This window comes from Gopherus evgoodei, chromosome 6 (genome assembly GCF_007399415.2).
Source record: "Gopherus evgoodei ecotype Sinaloan lineage chromosome 6, rGopEvg1_v1.p, whole genome shotgun sequence".
NCBI classification, from domain to species: domain Eukaryota; kingdom Metazoa; phylum Chordata; order Testudines; family Testudinidae; genus Gopherus; species Gopherus evgoodei.
The window spans coordinates 199,967-217,895 of NC_044327.1; the positions used below are offsets into that span (position 1 = coordinate 199,967).

The 17,929-nt window shown below is 47.7% G+C and overlaps 1 long non-coding RNA gene across 1 annotated transcript; it reads right to left on the reverse strand.

Annotated features, from left to right (window-relative positions):
• Nucleotides 1-13,084: 13,084 nt before the first annotated feature.
• Nucleotides 13,085-15,736, reverse strand: LOC115653601. Its single transcript, XR_004000961.1, has 3 exons — nucleotides 15,621-15,736; nucleotides 13,822-13,910; nucleotides 13,085-13,125 (listed from the first exon to the last, which is right to left on the reverse strand). It is a non-coding gene; the product is annotated as an uncharacterized LOC115653601 (long non-coding RNA).
• Between the last annotated feature and the right edge of the window lie 2,193 nt (nucleotides 15,737-17,929).

Genomic DNA, 17,929 nt, shown 5'->3' on the forward strand with positions numbered 1-17,929 from the left:
CTGTGTGGATTCTCTGATGTTGAGAAATGTCTGAGCTGTAAGTGAAAGTTTTTCCACACTCACTGCATGTATTTTTCCTCTTTCCCATGAGGATTTCCTGCTGTGTTGTGGTTTCCTTGACGCTCTGAGTTCCCCGACAGGAAATAAATTTACCCATTTTCTCCCCTGCCTGCTTTCCTTGCTCTCTTTCTGGTCTGAGCTGAATCTCACAGGAGTTTTCCTGCTCATGACTCCTGGACACATTCCTTTTTGATCTTTGCGATAATTCTCTGTGTTCAGCCACTTGCTCAACATGTTCCTGCTGACAATTCTGCTCCTCTTTCTCACATACCACTGCGTCACCTGCTGTGATAGAGACAGAAACCTCAAACAGCGATAGAGAGGGGAAGGCAAAACCAAACCAAATGCTTGAGAGAGGGCAAATAAAAACAAGAACTGAACTCCTCCAAACTCTTCCCCTAAACAGGAGAGAGGAGGGGATCAATTTGGCCCTCATATCCCATCCAAATTCACAGAGGGAAGGGAGGAAACTACTGCCTGGTGTCTGCTAGGGTCTACAGGAAGCCATGAGCTATATTTACCCTGAGGATACGACCCCTGCTAGGGACAATAATGAACTGAGAAACCTTCCAAAGGCATTGTGGGGCATCCCAGATGTTTCCTTCAGGCACTTAAGAGATTCTGAGTTGGTTTAATCTTTCCTCACCTGTGCAGGCAACTCTCTGGATCTCTCTTTCCTCTGAACCCTGGAGGTCTGGGACCCATGGCTCTTCCCCTTGTTCCAGATGGGAAATTATAGGAGGTCTGGAAACTGGAAACCCTGCTCAGATGAAAGAAAACAAAGGAGTTCAGTTGATTTCATATGACTGTGTCATAAAAAAACACTATTAATTTAACTTCAGTGCTTAGTGTGACCCAGCATGCCTGGGGCAGTTCACGTTCATAGAATCATAGATTATTAGGGTTGGAAGGGACCTCAGAAGATCATCTAGTCCAACCCCCTGCTCAAAGCAAGACCAATTCCCAACTAAGTCCCCAAATGGCCCCCTCAAGGATTGAACTCACAATCCCCTGGATTTAGCAGGCCAGTGCTCAAACCACTAAGTTATCCCTCCCCCCATTGAAAATGCCAAGATCAGGGCAGGCTGAAAAAGGGAGAGCAGATGCTCCCAAAACTGGTGGTGAACATGGAAGTTAAATTCACCCATCAGTCACCAACTGTGCTTCTGATACCCCACATTGGTTATAGAGAAACTGAAAAAAAGACATCACACGGCCCCCTTTACTGCATTCCAGTTCTCTGACTCCCGATAAGCACCTCGGTCTGGCACTGTGAGAGTTTATTTAAAAACTGCTCACATAAAACAAGTGTTCTTCTGACCCCAGAGTCAGCAACATTACCAGGTCTGTATAGGTTTGGATCTTACCCAGAATACTTTGATGCCAGCCAATCCTTAGCTTCTAAACTAAAGCTTTATTATAAAAAGGAAAGAAAAAGGAAGTTGTTTGTCATGGTACAATTCCCCACTCTGAACCTTAGCGTCCAAAAGATGAGGTACCAGCATGAATTCACCAGCTTAGAACCTGTAGCGCTGCTACCAACCAGGAATTCCAGTGCCTGGTACACTCTGGTCCCCTCAAAACCTTGCCCAGGGACCCCCAAGACCCAGACTCTCTGGATCTAAACACAGGGAAAGTAAACCCTTTCCACCACCGTCGCCTCTCCCAGGCTTCCCCTCCCTGGGTTTCCCTGGAAGACCACTGTGATTCAAACTCCTTGAATCACAAAACAGAGAGGAAAATTCACCTTCCCCCCCTCCTTCTCTTTCCCTCTCCAAGACTCTCCTTGAGAGAGACAGTAATCCTGACACAGAGAGAAACCAGCCTCTCTCTCTCCATTCCCTCCTTTCTCCCCACCAGTTCTCTGGTGAATCCAAACCCAGTCCCCTGGGGTCTCACCAGAATAAAAAAAAACAATCAGGGTCTTAAACAAGAAGAACTTTTAATTAAAGAAAGAAAAACAATAAAAATTAGCTTTGTAAATTTAAGATGGATTAGGTACAGGGTTTTTCAGTTATAGACACTGGGAATATCCTCCCAGTCTAAATATACAACTACAAATTAAACTCCTTCCAGCCAAATACACATTTGCAAACAAAGAAAACAAACATAAGCTTAACTCGCTATCTACCTAGTACTTACTATTTGGAATCTATAAGAACCTGTATCAGGGAGATTGGAGAGAAACCTGGTTGCACGTCTGCTCCCTCTGAGCCCCCAGAGTGAACAACAACCAAAAACTAACAGCACACACAGAAACTTCCCTCCCTCAAGATTTGAAAGTATCCTGTCTCCTGATTGGTCCTCTGGTCAGGTGACAGCCAGGCTACTGAATTTGTTAACCCTTTACAGTCAAAGAGATATAAACTACTTCTGTGCTATTAACTTTTCTTATGTGTTTATGACATTGTTAAAAAGGCATAAACACGTAAGAAAAGTTAATGGGAACACAGTTTATGGGGAAACAGTCAGATGCATTCAGAAATCTACATATCTGGTTCTTAGCAGTATTGGTAATAAAGGTAATAACTGGAGATATACCAATCTCCTAGAACTGGAAGGGACTTTAAAAGGTCATTGAGTCCAGCCCCCTGCCTTCACTTGCAGAACCAATTTTGGCCCCAGCTCCCTAAGTGGCTCCCTCAAGGACTGAATTCACAACCTTGGGTTTAGCAGGCCAAAGCTCAAATATCCCTCCCTCTCAGATGAGTGAGTTTCTGGCTTGAAAGGCTCTCTGGTACACATCAACATCATTCAGTCCTTTGTTCCAGCGTTCAGTTTGTAGAGAAGTTGCTCCAGAGATAGGAAGAGGGATTGAAGACAAAATGGAGATGATGCAGCTGCCCTTTATATTCATAGACTCACAGGTCAGAAGGGACCAATATGATCATCTAGTCTGACCTCCTGCACAGAGCAGGTCACAGAACCCTACCCATCCACTTCTTTAACAAACCTCTAACCTATGTCCGAGTTATTGAAGTCTTGAAATTGTGGTTTGAAGACCTCAAGCTGCAGAGAATCCACCAGCAAGTGACCCATGCCCCACGCTGCAGAGGAAGGTGAAAAACCTCTAGGGACTCTGCCAATCTGCCCCAGAGAAAAATTCCTTCCCGACCCCAAATATGGTGATCAGCTAAACCCTGAGTATGTGGGCAAGATTCACCAGCCAGTACTCAGGAAAGAATTCTCTACAGTAACTCAGATCCCGTCCCATCCAACATTCCATCACAGACCATTGGGCAGACTTATCTGCTGATAATCAAAGATCAATTGCCAAAATTAAACTATCCTATCATACCATCCCTTCCATAAACTTATCAAGCTTAGTCTTAAAGCCAGATGTGTCTTTTGCCCTCACTACTCCCCTTGGAAGGCTGTTCCAGAACTTCACTCCTCTAATGGTTAGAAACCTTCATCTAATTTCAAGTCTAAACTTCCTAATGTCCAGTTTTTACCCATTTGTCCTTGTGTCTACATTGGTCCTAAGTTTAAATAATTCCTCTCTCTCCCTAATGTTAATCCCCCTGATATATTTATAAAGACCAAGCATATCCCCCCGCAGCCTTCTTTTGGCTAGGCTAAACAAGCCAAGCTCTTTGAGTCTCCTTTCATAAAGCAGGTTTTCCATTCTTTGGATCATCCTAGTAGCCCGTCTCTGAACCTGTTCCAGTTTGAATTCATCCTTCTTAAATATGGGAGACCAGAACTGCACACAGTATTCCAGATGAGGTCTCACTAGTGCCTTATATAACAGTACTAACACCTCCTTATCTTTGCTGGAAATACCTCGCCCGATGCATCCTAAAACTGCATTTGCTTTTTTAACGGCCATATCGCATTGGCAGCTCATGGTCATCGTGTGATCACCCAATACTTCAAGGTCCTTCTCCTCCTCTGTTGCTTCCAACTGATGTGTCCCCAATGTATATCTAAAATTCTTATGATCAATCCCTAAGTGCATGACCTTGCACTTTTCACTATTAAATTTCATCCTATTACTATTACTCCAGTTTACAAGGTCATCCAGATCTTCCTGTACGATATCCCGGTCCTTCTCTGTGTTAGCAATACCCCCAGTTTTGTGTCATCCGCAAACTTTATTAGCACATTCCCGCTCTTTGTGCCAAGGTCAGTAATAAAAAAGTTAAATAAGATTGGTCCCAAAGCTGATCCTTGAGGAACTCCACTAGTAACCTCCTTCCAGCCTGACAGTTCGCCCTTCAGTATAACTAGGAGTCTCTCCTTTAACCAGTTCCTTATCCCCTTACAATTTTCATATTGATCCCCATCTTTTCCAATTTAACTAATAATTCCCCATGTGGAATCGTGTCAAATGTCTTACTGAAATTGAGGTAAATTAGATCTACTGCATTTCCTTTGTCTAAATAATCTGTCACCTTCTCAAAGAAGGAGATCAGGTTGGTTTGGCACGATCTACCTTTTCTAAAACCATGTTGTAATTTGTCCCAATTACCATTGACCTCAATGTCCTTAACTACTTTCTCCTTCAAAATATTTTCCAAGACCTTACGTACTACAGATGACAAACTAACAGGCCTATAGTTACTCGGATCACTTTTTTTTCCCTTTCTTGAAGATAGGAACCATGTTAGCAATTCTCCAGGCTTCTCGCATTAGTGTACAAACATTTTATTTTTTGCCGTTTAGGTTCAGTGACATTCTTCACTCTGTTAGGCATAGACATTCTACCACCAGTATCACCTGTTAGTTTGGTATCAACACTACCCTTCCTCCTTATGTCAATTCTTCTGTCCATGGCAGTATCCCCTTATACTTTGTTTACTTCCCTCTCAAGGTTAAATTAAAGCCTGGAGATCACCTGAACATCTCCCAACCATCTCCCCCAAATTCCTAGTTTAAACACTCTTATCAGTTGGGCGAGCTTCCATCCTAGAAGTCTATTTCCCTCCTTACTCAGGTGAAGTCCATCCCGAGAGAACAGTCTTCTGTCCGTAAATGCTTCCCAATGACAGTACATCCCAAAGTCTTCCCGATAGCACCACTGCCTGAGCCATCTGTTGATTGCTATAATCTTGTCATACCTTTGTTGCCCTTCTCTAGGAACCGGCAGAATCCCACTGAAGATCACCTGAGCCTCAATTTCCTTAAGCGTCTTCCCCAGTCTGGCATATTCTCCCTTCATACGTTCCAGCGAGAATCTAGCCAAATCAGTCGTTCCCACATGAAGGACAAATCAGTGGATTCTTTCTCACTAGGATCCTTTTCAGCCTCAGGTCCACATCCTGTATCTTAGCACCTGGCAGACAGCACACCCTTCTGTTCTCCTGATCAGCTCTAGTTACAGGCCTGTCTATTCTTCTCAGTAAGGAGTCTCCAATCACGTAGACCTGCCTTTTCCTAGTGACAGTGTGATTCTCTGGTCTACCCTCTGCACCCACTGGCTGCAAGTCCTCTCGATTCCTATTCACCCTTGCAATCCTCCTGGGGCTGATATTTGGTGTTGCTTCCATTGACTCCTCCCCTCCTCTTGTACGACTATCAGCTCTTCTCTTTTTCCTTGCCCTCTCTCCTTCAGCGACCACCTGCTGTGCCCCTTCTTCATTTTCCAACTCTGCATACCTCTTCCTGAGCTCTATTTCTCTTTCACTGGCCCGTCTTTTCCTCTGCCTGGTTCTCTTAGTCACATGCTTCCACTGTCCTCACCCAGCAGCCTCTCCTCTGAATTCTTTGGTCCTGCTTCCATCTGCACGGCTGAGCTTATCCCTTTAGCCCCCTCGTGTCTGTGTTCCATCATCTGCTCAAACCCCTTCTAACTTCAGAGTTTCCACCTGCATCTCCAGTTCTATGATCTTTTCTTCCATCAGCTCTATCAGGCAGCACTTCATGCAGATGAAACTCTTTTCAGGTACCCCCTCCAGGATCATGTACATGCCACAGCTTCCACATCCAGTCATCCTCATTGTGTCTTTCACTGCTGCCTCTGTATCAGTCACAGCCTTCCCACCTAGTGCCTGGTAATCCAAGACACACAACACAAACCCCCAAGAGGCACCGGAACACTGGCAAACCACCACCCACTCCCTTAACTAGCCTGTGGGTTCCTCTGTCTTCGTCTCCCCCGCAACCTCTCCCTGTAAACTCCCTCTGAAACTCCCGTTTCCAGCTCTGTTTGCTGGCTGCTGTGCCACTGCCTGACTGGCTGGCTACTTTTATAGGACCCCTAATCAGGTAAGCCCACCCCCTAATCAGGGCTCAGCTGCTCTCCCAGCACACGGCCCCTAGCAGCCTCCTTTTGCCAAGTGGCTTCTACTTCCTGTGTCTCAAACACAAGCTTCACAGCACATGGCATGGAAAAGCCTTGGAGGTCTCAGTACATAGGCATACCCCTGCATGTCTTGCTGACTCAATAGGTGTATCCCCTTGATCCTTTCCATGGGTTCATTGTACAGCTGATGACCCCGGATGGGCCATTGAACAGGCGGGGCAGTGCTGATGCCAATATGTCTGGGGGTGTCACTCAGAAAACCTACACAAGTCTGGAATACAGACATACCCTACATATCTGTAACTCAATACAAAAATAGAAACAAGATTATCAAATGAGGAAAATCATAACATTTTCATTGACACCTTACATGGCATATCTAGCATGATTCATTGCAATTTCATCATATTGGTATTTATAATAAAATAATATAAAGTGTCTCTCAATTCTATTAAATGACACCGTATGAACCAGTGAATTCCCAGGACCGGTTCCCCAGGTGTTTGAAGATGCCGAACACCTTTCTTGTGAGGGACTGAAATACCCACATATATGTTAGGAACACACAGACAGACACTGTGCAAGTCTGTGCCCCTATGTTCACTCTTCTAGAAAATTATGATCAATTTTGTTCATAGTATGTGTCAGGGCTGAATCTCTACTCTGTCACTCTGAGTGCAGAAAGTGGGGGCCCGCCAGGATTCTAAAAATTAATTTGTGCAACTCTAGGCTTGTATTAAACCCCCAAAGTTACAGCTTTTCTCTGACCTTGGCTCGGTAAATGCTGCCACCACCCAAATTCAAAAAACTCCAAACCCTTGGACCCAGGAAGGAGCACTTGAGAATTCTTCCCTCTGGGGTGCCCTCAAGCCCTTTCACCTCCCCTCCGGGAAAGAGCTGAGAAAGAAAACAAAGGAAATTAGCTGTGGCTACCAGATAATCAACAACATGCACGAACCTCTTAGGACACCATAAATCCAATCCTGTTCTTAAGAGGTAAAACATAAACCTGATTGTGTCTGTCTAAACATTCTCTGTCCAAATCATTTTTTCTAGGTATGGAAGATGAATTTTCTAACTTGCTTCAAGCCATACACAGCATTGCTACTCTGTGTCGACTCCTCTGCAGAACAACAGACAAAGGGAAAGTTACTGTCCCATTTAAAAAAGTTCAAGCCTTTCCATTGGCTCTTTTGGTCAGGTGCCCACTCCTTTTCTTTTACCTGTGGGCTTGTTAACCCTTTACAGGTAAAGCAAGCAGAGAAATCACACCAACAAGGATTTTACAGCAATCTGGCTGGCTGGGTGTTTATAAAAGAGAGATCCCTCCCTTCCCCTTCATTTATCACTGTATGGCTAGTGAGGTAACATTTGAAAAGACAACCTACTGAATACCCTCCTTAAAATGTGTAACAACGTTGTATGTAAAGTGATGTGATTTTATGGTATGATATTACTGAAAAAGTTGCAACCCTAACCCTAAGTTCTTCAGAGACAGCAAGGCAAACAGCTGGTCAAACAGCCATTCTTCAGAAGGGGGAAGGTGTGAAGAAGACATGTACATTCCATCACAGAGACTACTTGAAGCTCCTATCTACAACAGCCTGTCACCATGACTCAGCTGAGAACGGAATTTGTTTCTAGTACAAAGGACTGAATTATAAAAAAAAGAGGTGAGGAAAATGCATGAGACACTCTCTTCTCTTTCCCTCTGCTTATGACATCTCCTGAAGAACTGAATGTGGGCAGCAGGGGCAGGTTAGAGGGATTCCTGGCTGAAAGGAAAGCCAGCCTGTCTCAGCACATGGTGAGAGAAACATTCGTTTTATATCCAGTTTAGCTTGTTAAGTTAAACATTAGTTTGCGTTTTCTCTTGCATTTCTTTTGTAAACAAGTCTGACTTTTATGCCTTATTACTTGTAGTCACTGAAAATCTTTTTTTTTCCCCCGTAGTTAACAATCTTAGTTTATTGTTTTATCTAACCAGTGTGGTTGGATTAAAGTGTGTTGAAAACTCCATTTGGAACAACAACCCTGGTGCATGTCATTTTCCACAGATGAAATAAGATTTCAGATGAGCTCCCATTGTTCAGTAGTGTGCTGGACAGGACAAGATGCACATGTCTGGGAGCAGAGAATTTTCTGGGGTTCTCCTGTGGGGTACTGTAATTCGGGAGTCACTGACTAGCAGCACCCAACACTGTATAGCTGGCAGTAAGTTACATGCTGGAGACTGTGTGTTAACTGCCCTGGAGTGGCTAGTCTCACAGTGGAGCAGTGTAAAAGGCACCCCAGCCTGGGGAATTGAGGGCACACAGCTGTTCAACACTCCAGATTGTACTATGCTTAATGTCACAGACACTCAATTTCAAAGTCTCCTAAAACACACAGAAAATAAATCCACATCCCAAAAACCAAAGTCTCCAGACAGACGGTAAGTCTCTCTAGCTCTGCTTCTTGCTCACAGACGGGTCCAGAGACAGAGAGAGTCCCAGGGAAGCGTGGGACACAGTGGAGAAAGGGAACAGGAAAGGCAGGGATATCGTTGAATGCAGGATCTCAGTAGTACTAGATGTCAGGGTAGCACATAGTGCAGCCCATTGGAAAACATAATCCCAAATAGATATATAAAATGATGGAGTCTAAATGAGTCATTTTCATTGATTTATAAAAGGGCAATAAGATATTCTCTGTATTATTGTCTAACTCTTTTTAAAGGATTCCTAATATCCTGTTAGCTTTTTTGACTTTTGCTGCACACTGCTGGATGTCTTCAGAGAACTTCCCACAATGACAAAAAGATCTTTTTCCCGATTAGTTGTAGCTAAATTAGCCCCCGTCATATTGTATATATACTTGGGGTTATTTTTTCCCATGTGCATTACTTTACATTTATCCACATTAAATTTCATTTGCCATTTTGTTGCCCAATCACTTGGTTTTGTGAAATCTTTTTGAAGTTCTTCACAGTCTGCTTTGGCCTTAACTATCTTGAGCAGTTTAGTATCATCTGCAAACTTTGCCATCTCACTGTTTATCCCTTTCTCCAGATCATTTATGAATAAGTTGAATAGGATTGGTCCTACGACTGACCCATGGGGAACACCACTAGCTACTCCTCTTCATTCTGAAAATTTACCATTTATTCCTACCCTTTGTTCCCTGTCTTTTAACTAGTTCTCAATTCATGAAAAGATCTCCCCTCTTATCCAATGATAACTTAATTTATCTAAGAGCCTTTCGTAAGAGACCTCGTCAAAGGCTTTCTGGAAATCTAAGTACACTATGTCCACTAGATCCCCCTTGTCCATATGTTTGTTGACACCTTCAAAGAACTCCAATAGATTAGTAAGACATGATTTCCCTTTACAGAAACCATGTTGACTTTTGCCCAACAATTTCTGTTCTTCTATGTGCCTGATAATTTTATTCTTTACTACTGTTTCAACTAATTTGCCTGGCACAGACGTTAGACTGATCGGTCTGTAATTGCCAGGATCGCCTCTACAGCTCTTTTTAAATATTGGTGTTACATGAGCAATCTTCCAGTCATTAGATACAGAAGCTGATTTAAAAGACAAGTTACAAACCATAGCTAATAGTTCCCCAATTTCACATTTGAGTTCCTTCAGAGCTCTAGGGTAAATACCATCTGGTTCCGGTGACTTGTTACAGTTAAGTTTATCAATTAGTTCCAAAACTTCCTCTAGCGACACTGCAATCTGTGGCAATTCCTCAGATTTGTCACCCACAAAAGGTTTGGGAATCTCCCTAACATTCTCAGCCGTGAAGACTGAAACAAAGAATGCATTTAGTTTCTCCGCAATGACTTTATCGTCTTTAAGGGCTCTTTTTGTATTTCAATCGTCCAGGGGCCCCACTGGTTGTTTAGCAAACTTCCTGCTTTTGATGTACTTAAAACTTTTTGTTATTACCTTCTGAATTTTTGACTAGCTGTTCTTCAAACTCCTTTTTGGGTTTTCTTATTCATTTTTACACTTAATTTGGCAGTACTTATGCTCCCTTCTATATACACCTCACTAGGATTTGACTTCCACTTTTTAAAAGATGCCTTTTTATTTCTCACTGCTTCTTTTACATGACTAAGCCAAGCCACAGTGGCCCTTTTTAGTGCTTTTGCTGTGTTTTTTAATTTGGGGTATACATTTAAGTTGGGCCTCTAATATTGTGTCTGTGAAAAGCACCCATGCAGCTTACAGGGATTTCACTCTAGTCACTGTAACTTTTAATTTCTGTTTAACTAACCCCCTCATTTTTGCATAGTTCTCCTTTCTGAAATTAAATGCCACAGTGTTGAGCTGTTATTCTCACCACAGGAATGTTATATTTTGTTATATGATGATCACTATTTCCAAGCGGTGTTATAGTTACCTCTTGGGCAAGATCCTGCGCTCCACTCAGAACTAAATGGAGAGTTGCTTCTCCCCTTGCGGGTTCTTGTAGCAGCTGCTCCAAGAAACAGTCATTTAGAGTATCGAGAAATTTTGTTTCTGCATTTTGTCCTGAGGTGACATGGACCCAGTCAATATGGGGATCATTGAAATCCCCCACTATTATGGAGTTCTTTATTTTGATAGATTCTCTAATCTCTCTTTGCATTTCATCCTCACTATCACTGTCTTTGACAAATGGTCAATAATAGATTCCTATTGTTATATTCTTATTAGAGCATGGAATTACTATCCATAGAGATTCTATGGAACATGCAGTTTCATTTAAGATTGTTACTTCATTTGAGTCTACATTTTCTTTAACATACAGTGCCACTCCCCTCTCCATCCCCCGAGTATGACCTGCTCTGTCCTTCCAATATATTTTGTACCCTGGAATGATTGTGTCCCACTGATTGTCCCCACTCCACCAGGTTTCTGTGATGCCTATTATGTCAATATCCTCTTAACACGAGGCACTCTAATTCACCCATCTTATTAGTTACACTTCTAGCATTTGTGTACAAGCACTTTAAAAACTTGTTACTGTTTATTTGTCTGCCCTTCTCTGATGTGTTAGATTCGTATGTGTGTGAATGCTTCTCGTCTGATCTGGCCTTTACTTTATCCTCTTCCAGCCTCTCTTCCTGACTAAAACTAGAAAAATCTCTATCATTACACTTTCCTTTAAGAGAAGTCTCTGTCTGATCCACGTGCTCCTCTGCAGCCATTGGCTTTCCCCCCCACCATCTCTTAGTTTAAAAACTCCTCTGCAGCCTTTTTAATGTTCAGTGCCAGCAGTCTGGATTCACTTTGGTTTAGGTGGAGCCCATCCTTCCTGTACAGGCTCCTCCATCCCCAAAGTTTCCCCAGTTCCTAATAAATCTAAACTCCATCTCTCTACACCACCATCTCATCAATGCATTGAGACGCCGAAGCTCTGCCTGCCTACCTGGCCCTGCATGTGGAATGGGAGCATTTCTGAGAATGCCACCATAGAGGTCCTGGATTTCAGTCTCTTTCCTAGCAGATTAAATTTGGCCTCCAGGACGTCTCACCTACCCTTCCCTATGTCATTGGTATCTACATGTACCATGACCACTGGCTCGTCCTCAGCACTACACATAAGTCTATCTAGATGCCTTGAGAAATCCGCAACCTACGCACCAGGCAGGCAAGTCACCATACGGTTCTCCTGGTCATCACAAACCCAGATATCCTTGTTTCTAATGAATGAATCGCCCAATACTAACAGCTGCCTTTTCTTAATGACTGGAGTTCCCTCCCCCGGTGAGGTAACTTCAGTGTAAGGGGTTGCCCCAACACTATCTGGAAGGAGTGTTCCAAACATGAGAAGCTTTCCCTCTGCTCCCGTTGACTGCTCTCATTCCCTGGGCCTTTCATCCTCCTCAACAGTGTGGGAGGCTGTCTGTGCTGTCAGTGTGGGAGTTGGGACAATTTTATAGTGTCCCAGAAAGCCTCATGAACATACTTCTCTGCCTCCCTTAGCTCCCCCAGTTCCAACATCCTGGCCTCCAAAGCCTCCACATGGTCTCTGAGGGCCAGGAGCTCCTTGCACCAAATGCACACATACATATATAATATAAGAAAGGCCGTATTGGGTCAGATAAAAAGGTCCAACTAGCCCAGTATCCTGTCTACCGACAGTGACCAATGCCAGATGCCCCAGAGAGAGTGACTCTAACATGCCATGATCAAGTGATCTCTCTCCTACCATCCATCTCTATCCTCTGACAAACAGAGGCTAGGGACACCATTGCTTACCCATCCTGGCTAATAGCCACTGATGGACTTAACCACCATGAATTTATCTAGTTCTCTTTTAAACGCTGTTATAGTCCTAGCCTTCACAACCTCCTCAGGTAAGGAGTTCCACAAGTTGACTGTGCACTGCGTGATGAAGAACTTCCTTTTATTTTCTTTAAACCTGCTGCCTATTAATTTCATCCGGTGACCCCTAGGAAGCTTCTGTTGATTATGCTGCACTTAAACCTCAGTTTTACTTGAGCAAACAGGAGATATTTGACACTGCGATATGGCTTCTGTGCTCTGTTCCCAAAGTATTTTGCAGCAGGGGAGGGTCTCTGGTGAAATGTGTGTGTCACTGGTATATTGCGGTGATGTTGAAACTGGGCAGAGTAGAAGTGGCATTGCGGGGCCGGCGTAAACCTTAACTCACCGTTTTCCCTTCTAAGAACTGAGGGGACAGTAACCCTTACCCAGTGAGGTCACATTCTCATAGTTCTCCTGCATGACATCCCAGTAGAGGGCTCTCTGAGTGGGGTCAAGCAGAGCCCACTCTTCCCTGGTGAAATACACAGCCACCTCCTCGAAGGTCACCAGCCCCTGAAAGAGCAAGAGTCCAACACTCAATACCTGCTGCCTCATTCACAGCCCCACTATTTGTGGGGAGAGAAGCCCATCAAAGGGAAGCCCTAGATGGATTGCAGTCAACAAAGTCCCACCTCTACCCTGCTCAAAGCATCCAGGAAACATCAGAGTGAGGGGACAAAGAGAGAGCCCCTTATCTCTCCCAGCAAATCCATCATACACCTACTAGCCACAGATTGATAGAGGAGAGGGAGGCCCTAGCAGGGACCAGGGAGAGATCCCTGGTAGGAAGCCCAACAGTCTCCTCCTTGTGAGGAGCTGGATATGAAGGGAGGGGAATCTCCCCTAACCCTCACTGGTGGGTATCCCCTTCATATCTCACAGCAGCCACTGAGTAGTCGGGTCAGGCTCCAGCATTATGAGTCTGGTCAGTTTTCCCAGCCCTATGTAGCTGGATTATTTTCTGCTCCAGAAACTAGAGCATTTCCACCTCCGAACCTCATGGGTCTGTTCCTAGAATCTAGGCCACTTATTAAGCAACTCACAGCAGGCTTGTTCACCCCCTGCCCTCCCTCTCTCCATCCTGTGCATTTCCTGCCCCGTGCCAACCTCCAAACTAGACTGTGCAAACCTTCCCATCTCCAGTGCATTTGCTGTCCCTCTCCCTCCTGTAGGAACCCACCAACACCCCCTCAAAAAAATAATCCTTACCTGAGCTGGCTCCACTGCAGCCATTTCTCTTCCCTCTGTCATGGGAAGTTGGGATGAGCTGGAGCGAAACATGGACGTCATTCTGCAGCCTGGCAGAGCGAGAAGGGCAGTGGTGGAGGTTTCAGAACAGGTTTTAGTTCATCTGACATCACGATTCCCCCAGGCCCTTTGCCTCCAGACAGACATCCTAGTCTCTGCCGTGCTGGGAACATGCTTGATCTCTTTATTACAGTGTAGACCTGGCCCCTTTTGCCAGGCTAAGCCCACAGACACATTTTTTACCTCCCTTCTCCCTCTCCTCACCTCATAACAAAGTCTCTGAACACAAGACTAGAAAAGAGCAGAACCAAAGGAGTCCCTGTGGGGGATTCCCTCAGACACAGGCCCAACACCAGTCACACCCCAGCAGGGGGAATAGGGAGTCAAGAACCAGATTTCCTCTGTCTGAGCCTTCTCTTGTTCACTGGAAAGTGGTTCTGCCCAGGGGTGCAGCAATACCTATGTCTAGGTGGACTAGAGAGCCGGCAATCTCTCTTCCCCCACTCATTTCTCCCACTGCCCCTTTCAGTTTCTCCTTCCTCTGTCCTCTCTCCCTGCCCCTTTGGCTGAGAAAGTCCCATTCCTGGGGGCTTTACTCTCCCAGGGCTGGATTTTCTCCTGGCAATTGCTAATGGGAGGAGAAATGATGAGGGGCTGTTTGTGTAGAGACACTTTCTTGCTAGTCCCCAGCACTTTCCCTGAGGTCTTTCAGTTACCTGGAGACTCTGGCTCAGAATTTGTATTAACAGGGCCCAGGTCTGCCCCAAGGGGCTAATACCAGGTGGAGAAAGTCATCCACTAGGCTGGGTAGAGAAGCAGCTTTAATTAAGGTCACTTCCCAGCACAGAACCCTGCTGGGGGAGTAGCAGCTGCTAAGCCTGGTCTCCCAGATTACAATGGAGGCTACAGCAGCTGATCCATGTCCACTGGAGCCGTGGGACCAGCGGACCCTCCGCAGGCACACCTGCGGGAGATCCACCGGAGCGGCGGGACGGGCAAGCGGCAGGGCGCCCCCCGCACAGCGAAATGTCTGGAGCCGGCCCTGTTCGGCGGCGGGGGGCCCTTCTGTTCCGGGACCCGCTGCCGAAGTGCCCCGAAGACCCTCTTCGGCGGTAATTCGGTGGTGGGGGGCCCCCTCTTCGGGACAATTCGGCGGCGTGTCCCGGAACAGAATGGCCCCCCGCCGCCGAATTACCGCTGAAGACTGAGTTGCACTTCGGCGGCAGGTCCCGCTTCCGCGGTAATTCACTGGCGGGGGGTCCTTCCACCCCGGAGCAGAAGGACCCCCCCACCGGCGAAGACCGGCAGCAGAAGAAGCTCTGGGGCCCGGCTCCGCAAGAGTGTTCCGGGCCCCCCCGGAGCGAGTGAAGGACCCCGCTCCAGGGGCCCCGAAAAGCTCTCGTGGGGGCCCCTGCGGAGCCCAGGGCAAATTGCCCCTCTTGTCCCCCCCGTCCCCGGGCGGCCCTGGAATTTGTATCGGGGACGAGAGGCACAAACAGGGACAGGATCCAATTCACTCCCCCCGCCCCGGGAATTTCCTGGCTGCCCAGAGACAGCTCAACATCCCCACCCTCCCCACTCCGGCTTCTCCCCTCCCCGCCCCGCCCCCTCACAGGGTCCCCCGAGCCCCAGGCTCCGCCCCCCCCTCCCAGCGGGGCGGATCCTGCTGCAGCTCCTGGGGCCGAGGCAGCTCCGAGGCTTCTCCCAGGTTCCCGGGGCCGAGACTCACCGCCCCCCCCCCCCGGGGGCCTCTCACTCACCGGCTCACACGGAGGCGGCAGAAGCAGCTTTATCCTCCCTCCCACACCGGGGCTCGCATGGAGCATGCGCAGTTTCAGCTGCTGAACCCCTCCCTTAGCTGGGCAGGACAGGGCGGAAGCGCCCCAGTGCACGCTGGGAGTTGTAGTTCCGGACTCTCTCGGGAGCGGAAGTGACGTCAGCGAAGGAGCGGAGCCGGAGCGCGAACGCGCGCTGGGAGGTGGGGGTTCTGCCTTGCTCGTGCGGGGCCGTTGGAGTTCTGGGCATGCGCAGATCGCGGCCGGAGAGACCTTCATTAACCCCCCCCCCTGCCCGGGCTCCGCCTGCGCTGCGGAGCTGCAGCCTCCAGGTACCGGAGCGAGCCCGGGGGGGACCGGGCGGTTACTCTGCCCCCGTGTCCGGGCCGGGGGGACCCGGCATCTCGCAGCGCCGGGGTCCGCTCCCTGGGGCCCCACTGGGGTCCCTGCGTGGGGCGGGGGGGACGCGGGACGGGGGGGTGGGAAGTGTCGGTGCAGCCCGGACATGGCGGGGGGGGGAGGGGAAGAGCCGGTGACCCCCGAGGAGCGGGGAGAGAAAGGGGGGGCTGAGATCCCCTCGGATTTACCGCTGCCCCCCCCCGTGGGGACCCCCGTCCTGCCCCCTTTCTCTCTAGAGAGTGTCAGGGACTCTAACCCAGACGGCAAAGTTCGCTGTCTGACCGCGAGAGAGACAGGCAACACCAGCCAGGTCCCATCAAAAGCTCTTTATTGACAAGTGCACACATCAACATAGAGCAGCTCGTCTCCAGAGAGAACCAGCCTGCTCTTTACAGCTTAGTATGAGCCGATATAGACAGTTCTGTCGCGTCATAAATTATTCACTGGAGCAACCCACCCCCTTCTTCTAACAACTAGAAACTAGACACTTTTAGTATACATGTTTTACAGCATTAGGTGATTAACACTATCTTAGCAAGCACCAGAAGTTAGGAATGTAGGGGAGTTAAAATAGACAGAGAACTGAACTAAGGAGTGCAAACAGGGAGGCTGGGATTTCTTATCAGTTCTTCAAAGGAGCTGTTCCTAACACAGCAGTTGGTACTATACCAGGAATGCAGCCCCTCCCTTATCTCACTTTTTTCCAGCGCTTGTGAGACCTGCTGCTGCTTCTCAGTGTTTTCCACTCAGGGCTTGTCTACATCACAAAGTTGCAGCGCTGGGGAGGGGGTTACAGCGCTGCAACTTAGGAGGTGTACACATCTGCAGGGCATCACCAGCGCTGCAACTCCCTGTTTGCAGCGCTGGCCGTACTCCCGTTTTGTCTCAGGTGTAGAAGATCCAGCGCTGGTGATCCAGCGCTGGTAATCAAGTGTAGACACTCACCAGCGCTTTTCTTGACCTCCGTGGAATAAGCAGGTATCCCAGCATACCTGAGGAAGCCTCTCCTTCAAGCAGGTCTCCTTCCCTGCGGTTTGCAGGGGGGTTCGGGGAACTCGAGAGCAAACCGCAGGGAAGCTGGTCTCCTTCCCTGCGGTTTGTTCTCGCGTTCCCCGAACCCCCGAGCAAGCAGTTCTCCTTCCCTGCGGTTTGCTCTCGTGTTCCCCGAACCCCCGAGCAAGCAGTTCTCCTTCCCTGTGGTTTGCTCTCACGTTCCCCGAACTCCCGAGCAAGCAGTTCTCCTTCCCTGCGGTTTGCTCTCGCATTCCCCGAACCCCGTGCAAGCAGGTCTACTTCCCTGCGGTTTGCTCTCGCGTTCCCCGAACCCCCGTGCAAGCAGGTCTCCTTCCCTGCGGTTTGCAGGGGAGTTCGGGGAACGCGAGAGCAAACCGCGGGGAAGCTTGTCTCCTTCCCCGGTTTGCTCTCGCGTTCCCCGAACCCTTGTGCAAGCAGGTCTCCTTCCCTGCAGTTTGCAGGGGGGTTCGGGGAACGCGAGAGCAAACCGCGGGGAAGCTTGTCTCCTTCCCCGGTTTGCTCTCGCGTTCCCCGAACCCTTGTGCAAGCAGGTCTCCTTCCCTGCAGTTTGCAGGGGGGTTCGGGGAACGCGAGAGCAAACCGCGGGGAAGCTGGTCTCCTTCCCCGGTTTGCTCTCGCGTTCCCCGAACCCCCCTTGAAGCTGCCCAACAGCGCTGCTGTGTGGCCACATCTAACACCACTTGCAGCGCTGGTTGCTGTAAGTGTGGCCACTCTGCAGCGCTGGCCCTATACAGCTGTACTAATACAGCTGTAACAACCAGCGCTGCAAAATTGTAGATGTAGACATACACTCAGGAATTACCCAAAAACCTCTGTTAGCCTGACTTTGGTCAGGTTGGCATACCTGGTTTTGTCTGCAA